This window comes from Thunnus maccoyii, chromosome 16, assembly GCF_910596095.1.
Source record: "Thunnus maccoyii chromosome 16, fThuMac1.1, whole genome shotgun sequence".
Lineage (NCBI taxonomy): Eukaryota > Metazoa > Chordata > Actinopteri > Scombriformes > Scombridae > Thunnus > Thunnus maccoyii.
The window spans coordinates 26,269,867-26,278,929 of NC_056548.1; positions in this window are offsets into that span (position 1 = coordinate 26,269,867).

Sequence of the window (9,063 nt, forward strand, 5' to 3'; positions counted from 1 at the left end):
TAAAGGACAACTTCTCTTATGTTTTTGTAATGGTGTGTGTGGTGGCTGTGCAGAGCCATGCAGTAGCAGTGCAGAGTGTGTTATTGTGGTTGTGTGTGTGGTTTCAGTCTGATCTCTGCCTTCCCTCTCTGATGTTGGCAACGTCAACAGCAGGAACTCTTTCTTTAACTTCTAACGAGTGTGTGATGCAGTTGATAACAGTATACATATTTCCTGGAAAATAGACTAGAGTAGACAGAGAATGAAAATGACAGCCCTTTATTTACTATTTTGAGTGACTGAACTCTGAGTGTGAAATGTATGCTCTATATATTGCCCCAAAAGACAATGAATAAAATGACACAATAAAGTGAAATAGGAAGGATCCATGGCATGCACACTACTTTCACCCCACAATGCGATGTGGCACATTCAATAGACTTTAAAATTCATAGTCATGTGACATGATGAAACAAAATAATGATGATCCATAAGTGTCCTAAATCTTAATTTACTGCTCAGTATACAGTAAACTATTGAGTGTTATATAGGGAGTGAGGGAGTGATATCTGACACAGCTGTTATAACTGTACTGGTATTATGTAAATAACTGGACTAAGCAAATCAAACCAACCTCACTGAAAGAAACACTAAACTATAGGTCAGCAGTTGCAGTTCAGTAGAATAGTACTTTTTCTGTAACTACTACTGCCTCAATACAGTTAAGTTTTGCAGTACTGTCCTTTAAAAGGATTATTTAATAGCTACCCTGTTTTTGCACTTGAGTACTTGGTGAAGTGATGTGATGTTACGGTTGGCTGGATATGAGTTATTAGTGTTTGTTGGTTTTAGGAGATTAATAAGTTGGTTGTCAGGTGAATCAGGAACTGAGAATCAATATGACTGTGTGAAAACAAAAGTGTCCTTTGTGTGTCATTGTATTTGTTTTTCTAACAGAATCCTTCCTCTGGAGGCACTTATGATGTTGTGCGTGAGTGTGTGTGTGTGTGTGTGTGTGTGAACAGAAGCTCTGGAGTAAAGCAGAATGTTTGTGTGTGAAGATGTTTGTGTATTATGAGGGAGGCAGAATATGCGTATGTGTGTGAGAGTGTGTGTATTAATCTTGGCAGTGTCGGCTGTTGCTGTCATCCAGCAGGAAGTCACATTAAACTTAGGTCATGGTAGGGTCAAAGGTCACAGTTGAAAAGGAAATGAGAAGAACAGCAAGACACAACAGAAGCAGAGAGGAGAAGTGTCTTGAAACAGGCATCTTTTGGCTTTACATCATAAAATATTTACTAGATTTACTTCTTTTCCTAAGAAAGCTGCTTCCAGTCTGTTTGGAACAAATAGAGGCATCGAGGACTAGCCATACTGTAACAGCAGTAGCCGGCAGTGAAACATTTAACAGGATATGAGGAGGAAAAAAGCGAGTTTTGATGTCTAATTTGTTTGGGATCTTAAAATGACAGATTACTTATTGACATAGTCAATTAGAAAATGACATCACAGGGGGAACTGGAATCACTCATTAAAAGGCATTCATTGTTTGTGCTTTGTTTTCTTCAACCCTCTAATGACACACTCATAAACAAATAAAGGCATACAGTATGACACATTCATGGTCTAATCAACTGCAGACTGTAAAGTACACACCAGCAGCAGATTTAAATGAACATGAACAAGTAAGCTGAAGTTAGGTCCATACTGAACTTGTAGGTTCATTCTTGACCTTGGAAATAGTAGTTTGACAAAAAAACTAACTTGAAGGTCCACTTACTAGATTTCAGCCACATATTTTGGCCTAAAAATAAAAATCTGACTGAAAGCTCCAGAAGAAACCTAGTGAGTGGACCTTGGATTTACAATTTTTTATCAAAGTGCACTTATAGATTTTTTCTGATGCACTAAAGGCATGCAACTTAAGTGGATTAAAGCTTAAAGACAAATAGCCCTTTTCATAGAATAGCTTCAGGAACTGGTCCTAGAAATATAAGTCCAGAAACGAAAAGGTTCTAATTAGTCCATTGATGTCAAAAAGTGATTTTTACTTGTGACACTCCAGTGTCAGTCAGAGATTGACAGCTAGGTTTAAATAGTTGTACTGTTCTTTGTATTCACTGCTTGTGACTCTGACAATTGAGTCAATGTTGCAAAAGTAGTTGCAGCAGAAAGGGAGACTGAAAACACCAGACGCAAAGTATGGAAATGTATGTATAAATGAATATATGTACAGTACCAGTCAAAAGTTTGGACACACTTTCCCATTCCCATGAATGAGAAAAAGTGTCCGAACATTTGACGGGTACTCTATGTTTCAGTCGGCTAACTAGGATGAAATCTTTTAGTAAACTTTCACTACACATCACTGTCAAGAATTCCTGCTGGATGTCCTCCTCAACAAGAATGCTTAACAAAGCCTGAACTTAAATCGCCTCTGTGGCTCCTTTATGATTAATCTTTTTTTTAAAAAATAATCTTCACTTACTCAAGCAATCTCATTGAGATTAAGATCTCTTTTCCAAGAGAGACCTGAGAACAAGAAACATCCATAAAACAAGAACACAATCAGCAGACAGAAACAACATAACGACGCAATAAATTAGGAATTAATAAAAACAGTTAAAAGAATCATATAAAAAACATCAGATAATAAAGCAATAATAAGGAGACAATATTATCAGTGACTGAAACTGCAGCTTTCATTGCGCTGTGACCCAGGTGAAACCTAGACTGTTGTGGGTGTAGTAAATTTAGTGAATCAATAAAGGCAAACACCATGCAGTCCAATCTGCTTTTCTGCTCTTTTGCTCTTTTTAAAATAATTTCCTCTGATAAAACACACTAGCAAAAGTTGTAAATTGACTGATGATTCTAGGATTTTTGCTTAGAAAGGAAGTTTAGATATTGGACAGTATTTGTTGAGGTCAGAGACATCACCACTTTCGTGTAAGGGTACTACTAAGGCGCTTTTCCACAAAGCTGGAATCATGCCTGTTAAAAAGGCTTGGTTAAAAATATGTGCTACATGTGGACAGATTAAGGGGGCACTTAGATTAAGAAGATTTGGGTCATGATTATCTGCACCAGTGTTTTTGCATGCTTTTAACCTAAGCAGAGCTTTGTGAACATCTGCACTGCTTACTAAACTAGAAGAAAATTTGCAGTCAGAAGAAGCTGAGGCATTGGAGATTCCCCCTGTTGGACAGATATGGTAATTGTCTACAGTTGAATCTGCACACATATTATCAAAGGGGACCAATTATGCTCATTTCCAGCTCTATATTTTTATTCTGAGACCACACTAGAGTGACTTTGCATGATTCACAGTTCAAAAAACTCCTTATTTATCTTATACTGGCCCTTCATGCAGCCCCTCAGTTCAGCCTCTGTCTCTAACAGGCAGTCTTAGCTCCTGTCTCTTTAAGCCCCCCTCCCAATGAGCCCACTCTGTTCTGATTGTCCAGGTTTCAGAAAGCCCGCCAAGGGGCAGCTGCATCAGAGTCGTGTTAAGTTACTGCTGATGAAAACCCTACATTTCCTGCCTTACTGCTTCATATTAAAAGCTTTTAAATGACTAAATAACAGGAGACTTTTATTGTGAAAAATTTACAGGAAATGAAACGTGTTCCTTCTGAGCTTTGCTAAAAACCGGTCGACACAACAACATATGAAGATATTTGTCGCTCTTTGTTGAACGGATCAGTTAGAAATAATGCAGGGAGAAATAGTACAAACAGAAACAGCCACAGTGATGATGATGTTTGATTAAGAGCTGCAGGCGACCAGCACACCTCCAACAGGTAAACTACTTATTTTACTTTACCGTGCTGTCTAGTGGAGAAACACTCACAGCATGCCAGTTCGACCCCAGTCATGGCTCGGTGTGACTACCCACAAAACAATGGAAAAATGCCATAATGTTAGTGGAGTGGAGCAGTGAACTGGCGCGCTGTGCTTGGAGAAGATGACCATATAAAGAAATCTGTCACAAGCTGATGTTGGCTCGGGCTGAAAGTAGAATAAACTGTTGGAAACTGAGTGTTCAGACCAGTCTGAGTCTGGTGCTTTTTGCTCACAGGGATTATTTCTACATACCTCATTATTTGACATGTTGGCCACATTTCATATGAACATCCAACATTGTCACATTATTTATGTGACTGAAAATCAGGAAAAGTATAATAGGTCCCCTTTAAATAAAACACCAGAGGAGAGGAAATGGTGATTAAAATTTTGATTTAGCCTTCCTAATTATAATGGTGCAGATGTTTCTTTGTTGCCTAAAGGTTAACCAGTCCTCAGGGTTGGTCTCTGTTGTGGGTGGCATTGGAGAGTTGTGGGGAGAACCAAGGACTGTATCTGTTTTTAATTCTATGTTTTTCATAAGGGGCATGTCTGTCAGCAACAATATTAAAAGACTGAGAAAAGTTTCAGTAATAGAGAAGGTTTTACCAATGTCAGAGATGGACAAGTCTTTCAAAAAAGTCATTCAAAAAATCCTGAAGATTAAAATGCTTGTAATTTCTTGAGATTGAGATTTAGCAAATTTGGTGTCTCTGACACAGGCGACGGGACAGTGATCACTAATGTCAAGGGCAAAAACTCCAGAGGCAGGGTATGTGTGTGGTCTGTTAGTAAGTATGATATCAAATAATGTGGAGTTAAGAGGATTTTTGACATTTGGTCTGGCGGGTTTGTCTATGAGCTGAAAAAGATTAAAGGTTCTGTATGTAGGGATCAGAAATTCCTTCTCATTAGTGACATCTGTGGCTGTTCAATGATGTGCAGTCAACATCCTGGTGCTTGCACTCGCATGCTTGTGGCGTGACACTATTGCAGGCGATGTCTTTTTCCTCGCTTACACTTCTCATAATTACATCAAAGATCTCTAATGTTGTGTTTTGCACCGTGTTTCAGCAAAGCATAAACACACACACAGAGGCTTCTGCTGCACCGTGGCCACTGACCAGTGAGAGCCAATCCGCACCGCCCAACTCACACAAATATGTGTTAATCAACCACCCGAACCTGACCCGACCTGCAAACCGCCAACTTTTTTTTTACCAGCTGTGTTTACTAAACAACGGTAGGTGTTTGATCAGTGAGCTGTGGCCGGGAGCAAAACGCTGCAGTTTTGTTGTGAAATATGTGCATTTTATGACCTTTAGACTACCAACAGGAAAAACAAAAATAAGCTATGTTCCGCTATGGCTCTGGAACCTGTTTTCTGCTCCTTTGTCGAGGAAATAATGATTTAGCTGTGTGTCCTCTGGAGTGGGTGACTTGTCATTGCAGGGGTGTTTTGTTGTGAAATGTGTAGTGGTTGATGGAGGCAGCTAGCTGTCTCATTAGCTGGAGAGCTAATATCTGCAGGGTCTTTCTAATCAGATAGCACCATTTTTGTTGTGTTGCTGTGTGGTTATGCCAGTCGTTTGTTGTTGTTAGCAGGAGCGCGGCAAGACACTCGGGAGCGCTCAAAAATGTCACTTCTGTCGGATTTTCGCAGTAGATCCAGCCCGGGTTCTTCACATAGAAATCAGTCCACATTCTATTACAGACAACGGAGAAAATTGGGGAAGGTCTCATTTTTTAAGTTACATTACTACCCGTTCACTCATTGGCAATAAAAAAACATTAATACATGTAAATTGCTTCACAATTCTACATATAGAACCTTTAAGTTCCGGGCACTGTTCATTTAATTTATTAGGGCTGTCAGAAAGCCAGTCCAGGTTATTATTCCCCATTGTTATTAACTCAAAGGAGGCATACAGTGACCAGAGATCTGCAATATCCTTCAAAGCGGGGGGATGCACATGACCACTAGCAATGGTCATGTGCATGTCCCTACCAAAACAGAGGTCCAACACAATATATACTTGAAACTTAGAAAAGAACTTAGAATATCTTGAACTTAGAAGAAAGAATTGTGAAGCAAAACATTTGCACATTGCAGTTGCAAGTTTTTTTAAATCAGTTGTTTTCAAATGATGTAGAAAAGGCTAGCATATCTGACCAATGAACGACATTCAGCACTGCAATTGCCACCTTGATAGTGCCTGGACCATCAGAAAGCACTTTCAGCAGTGGGGACTTTTTGGGGAGCAGGAACAATGGGCCAAGAAATGAATTCAGACTCTGGTTCCTCTGGGGGAAAGGTAGATAAAGTGTCTGAGATCTAAAATGGTTCCTGGTTCCCTGGGAAAGTTCCTGTAGTAGAAATGAGTTAATTAGCTTACAGGTGTGAATGTGAGTGTGAAGGATTGGCTCTAAATGTATTGCACATAAAATCATTCATAAGGTTCCTGAAAACAGAGTTTAATGTTCATTTGTCATTTAAGTTTTGTAAGCTTGTACGTTTTAAATTTGCATCAACAAACTCTGTATTAGACGTTTATACTCAGGTATGCGCTTGGAGGATTAATTAAAGAAATAACTCAACATTTGGGGAAACATTCTTATTCACTTTCTTTTCTTACAGAAAGGTATCAATCTTCACATCCAACTTATATTTCCCAAAATGTTGAACTCTTTTTAAGCCTGAACAGTCTTAAGGTTCTACCCAGTAAATTTTTGCAAGTAAGTACATTCAATTCCATGTCTTCAGACTTGTATTTACAACCTGCGAGGGGGTAAAAATATCATATCTTTGTAAATGTTTATTCCATATCGAGTATTTACCCATACCAATGTGATGAAATGGTGTTAAATGATGTATGTCATCATTTGCTTTACTGTTGGCACAGTGGTACTTGTTTATTTTGTGTGTGGGCAGCTGTTGATTTAAGTTGGCAAATTGAGGTACATACTGAGGGCCAAATTTAAATGTGTGTAGAGTGGAAACCACACAAACCAACACTGTGCAGGTCAGGATTTGGAGCGAAACCTAATGTATGCGTTAGCACTTTGATAGACATCTTTCCATGTCTTTCACCCAGTGTGTCCTCGTACAATCAGCCCACAGGGAGTCTGAGTAAGACGATGCATGACACAGAGTGGGATGAATGACATGTCTTAACACTAGCTGGTTTGTTTCATTCCATTTCCTCTGACAGAACACTAAATATACACAAAAGGCCATTTAGCCTTCCAACCACAGTCTGATTAGTTATTGTTTTTGCAGTTGTACACCACAGTCTAGAAATCCGGTAACTAGGCAAGCGTAATGTTTTTGAGAAAGTGACTCTTCAAACTCCATCTGGGAAACAAACCTCAGCTGTTTACATCTCATACTTTCCTGCCTCTCCCTTTCTGTGGCTCCCTCTTTGCTTTGGGGTTAATTCCAAATGTCATAAACCTATAGAGCAGGGAGCTGGTGAAGAATGGTAAGCTAGCTCATTTTCTTGCTACTACCAAACTCTGTGCAGAATACTATTTATATTAAACATAGAGTAGGCTTAAAGATACATTCCATTTAGTGGCAATGTAGACAGTCTTTAGAGTCTTTTCCCTCGTAATATTGTGGGCAACACTGCACCATATGACTTATATCACTTTATAACAATTCTATATTATTATATTGTTATCATTGTGTTTATATATTAGTATTATTATATGCTATATGATAGTATTCTCTTCAATTTCTTTTATATACACTTTTATTTTTGATTTATTGAATTCAAGGTGTTCTATATCTGTGTTCTTACCTCTCTGTCATTCACTGCTGTAACGTGTAAATTTCACCTCAGAGATCGCTAAAGTCTTATCTTAAGAACAACAGAGAGGAGAAAGGACTGAGGGAAAATAAATAACTCAATAAATACATAAAGTAAAAAAAGACATAAAATTGCAGGTTACATTAGAGTGTTGATACAGTAGTGAGAAACTTATACTGGTTATTCATATGGTTTAAAAAGTGCAAGAGACTTTGGATTAAAGTGGGGCTTTGAGAATTTGCATTTATGGATCAAACATTTTTTCATCAGAAAATATTGCCAATGTACTTAAAGGAATTATTCTTGTACAAGAATAATACACTTACATCATACTGTATACATATAGTAAATGTGTAAAGCTCATTAATGAAGCTGAAAATATATAGAAAGTCAAAAGGTCATCACAATGAAAAAAAAAGATGAGGAATATATTTTTGCTTGTGATTACAAAAAGCAACATCCACATATTTTGCAATTATGGAATTAACAGGATACAGATTAGGCGTGACATCACCAATTGGGGTGTGTCGATGTGCTTACACAACACACTTCCAACATGGTTCCACTCAGAGAGCAGCGACAGCAGCTTTCTACATACAGTACAGTAAGTGACTCAGTGTTGTTATATAATTTAAGTGATGCTTCTGCTTCTGTAAACCTTTAGTAATGTTACCTGTAATTTAAAGTAATCTATTACAGGATCAATACAGCCAAACACGAAAGGCTCAGATCAAACATAAACACTGAGCAGAGAATAAAAGTTATTATCTTGCATTCATAGATTCAGTTTGATATTTGACAGCAAAAGTATTTACTGTTATAACACACAGCAATAGCAGCATAATGTCATGCATGACTCACTTTTCTGTTCCTGCCATTCCATCATCCTGTGTGTTTCTTAAGAAGGACATGATTTCAGTCAAGAAATGAGACAGTGAATGCAGCTGAGAGACTTCCCCTTCAAAAATGGGTGGAAAATAAATGGACAACCTGAAGCCAGATGAGAATATCAGTGTAAACACAAAGACAGTCATTTATGTGCTGACCCAGAAAAATGATCAGAAGACTGTGACTTACACTGATCTAAAGCTCAGCTATAAAAAAGACATCTTGTGATTATCCATAAAAACTAAATGTAATATTCTTCATAACAAGTCTTTTTCTGGAAAACTGTTTTACTCACCTAACCTCAACCCTAAGACCTAAGCAGCTGCAGTGTTCATTAAAGGTGGAGCCTGCTGCTACTACTGACACAAGGAAGTTAATTTGGGAGGACAGATCAAATCAATTTTTGTCAAACTAGATTACCTTTTGGTTGTTAAGCACACAGCATATTCATATAATAAATGTAATGATTTCTGGAAATATTCTTAACTCTTGCGCAGCCAATTGTGTGCTCCTTCTGAAAAGACACTGAGAAAAGAAA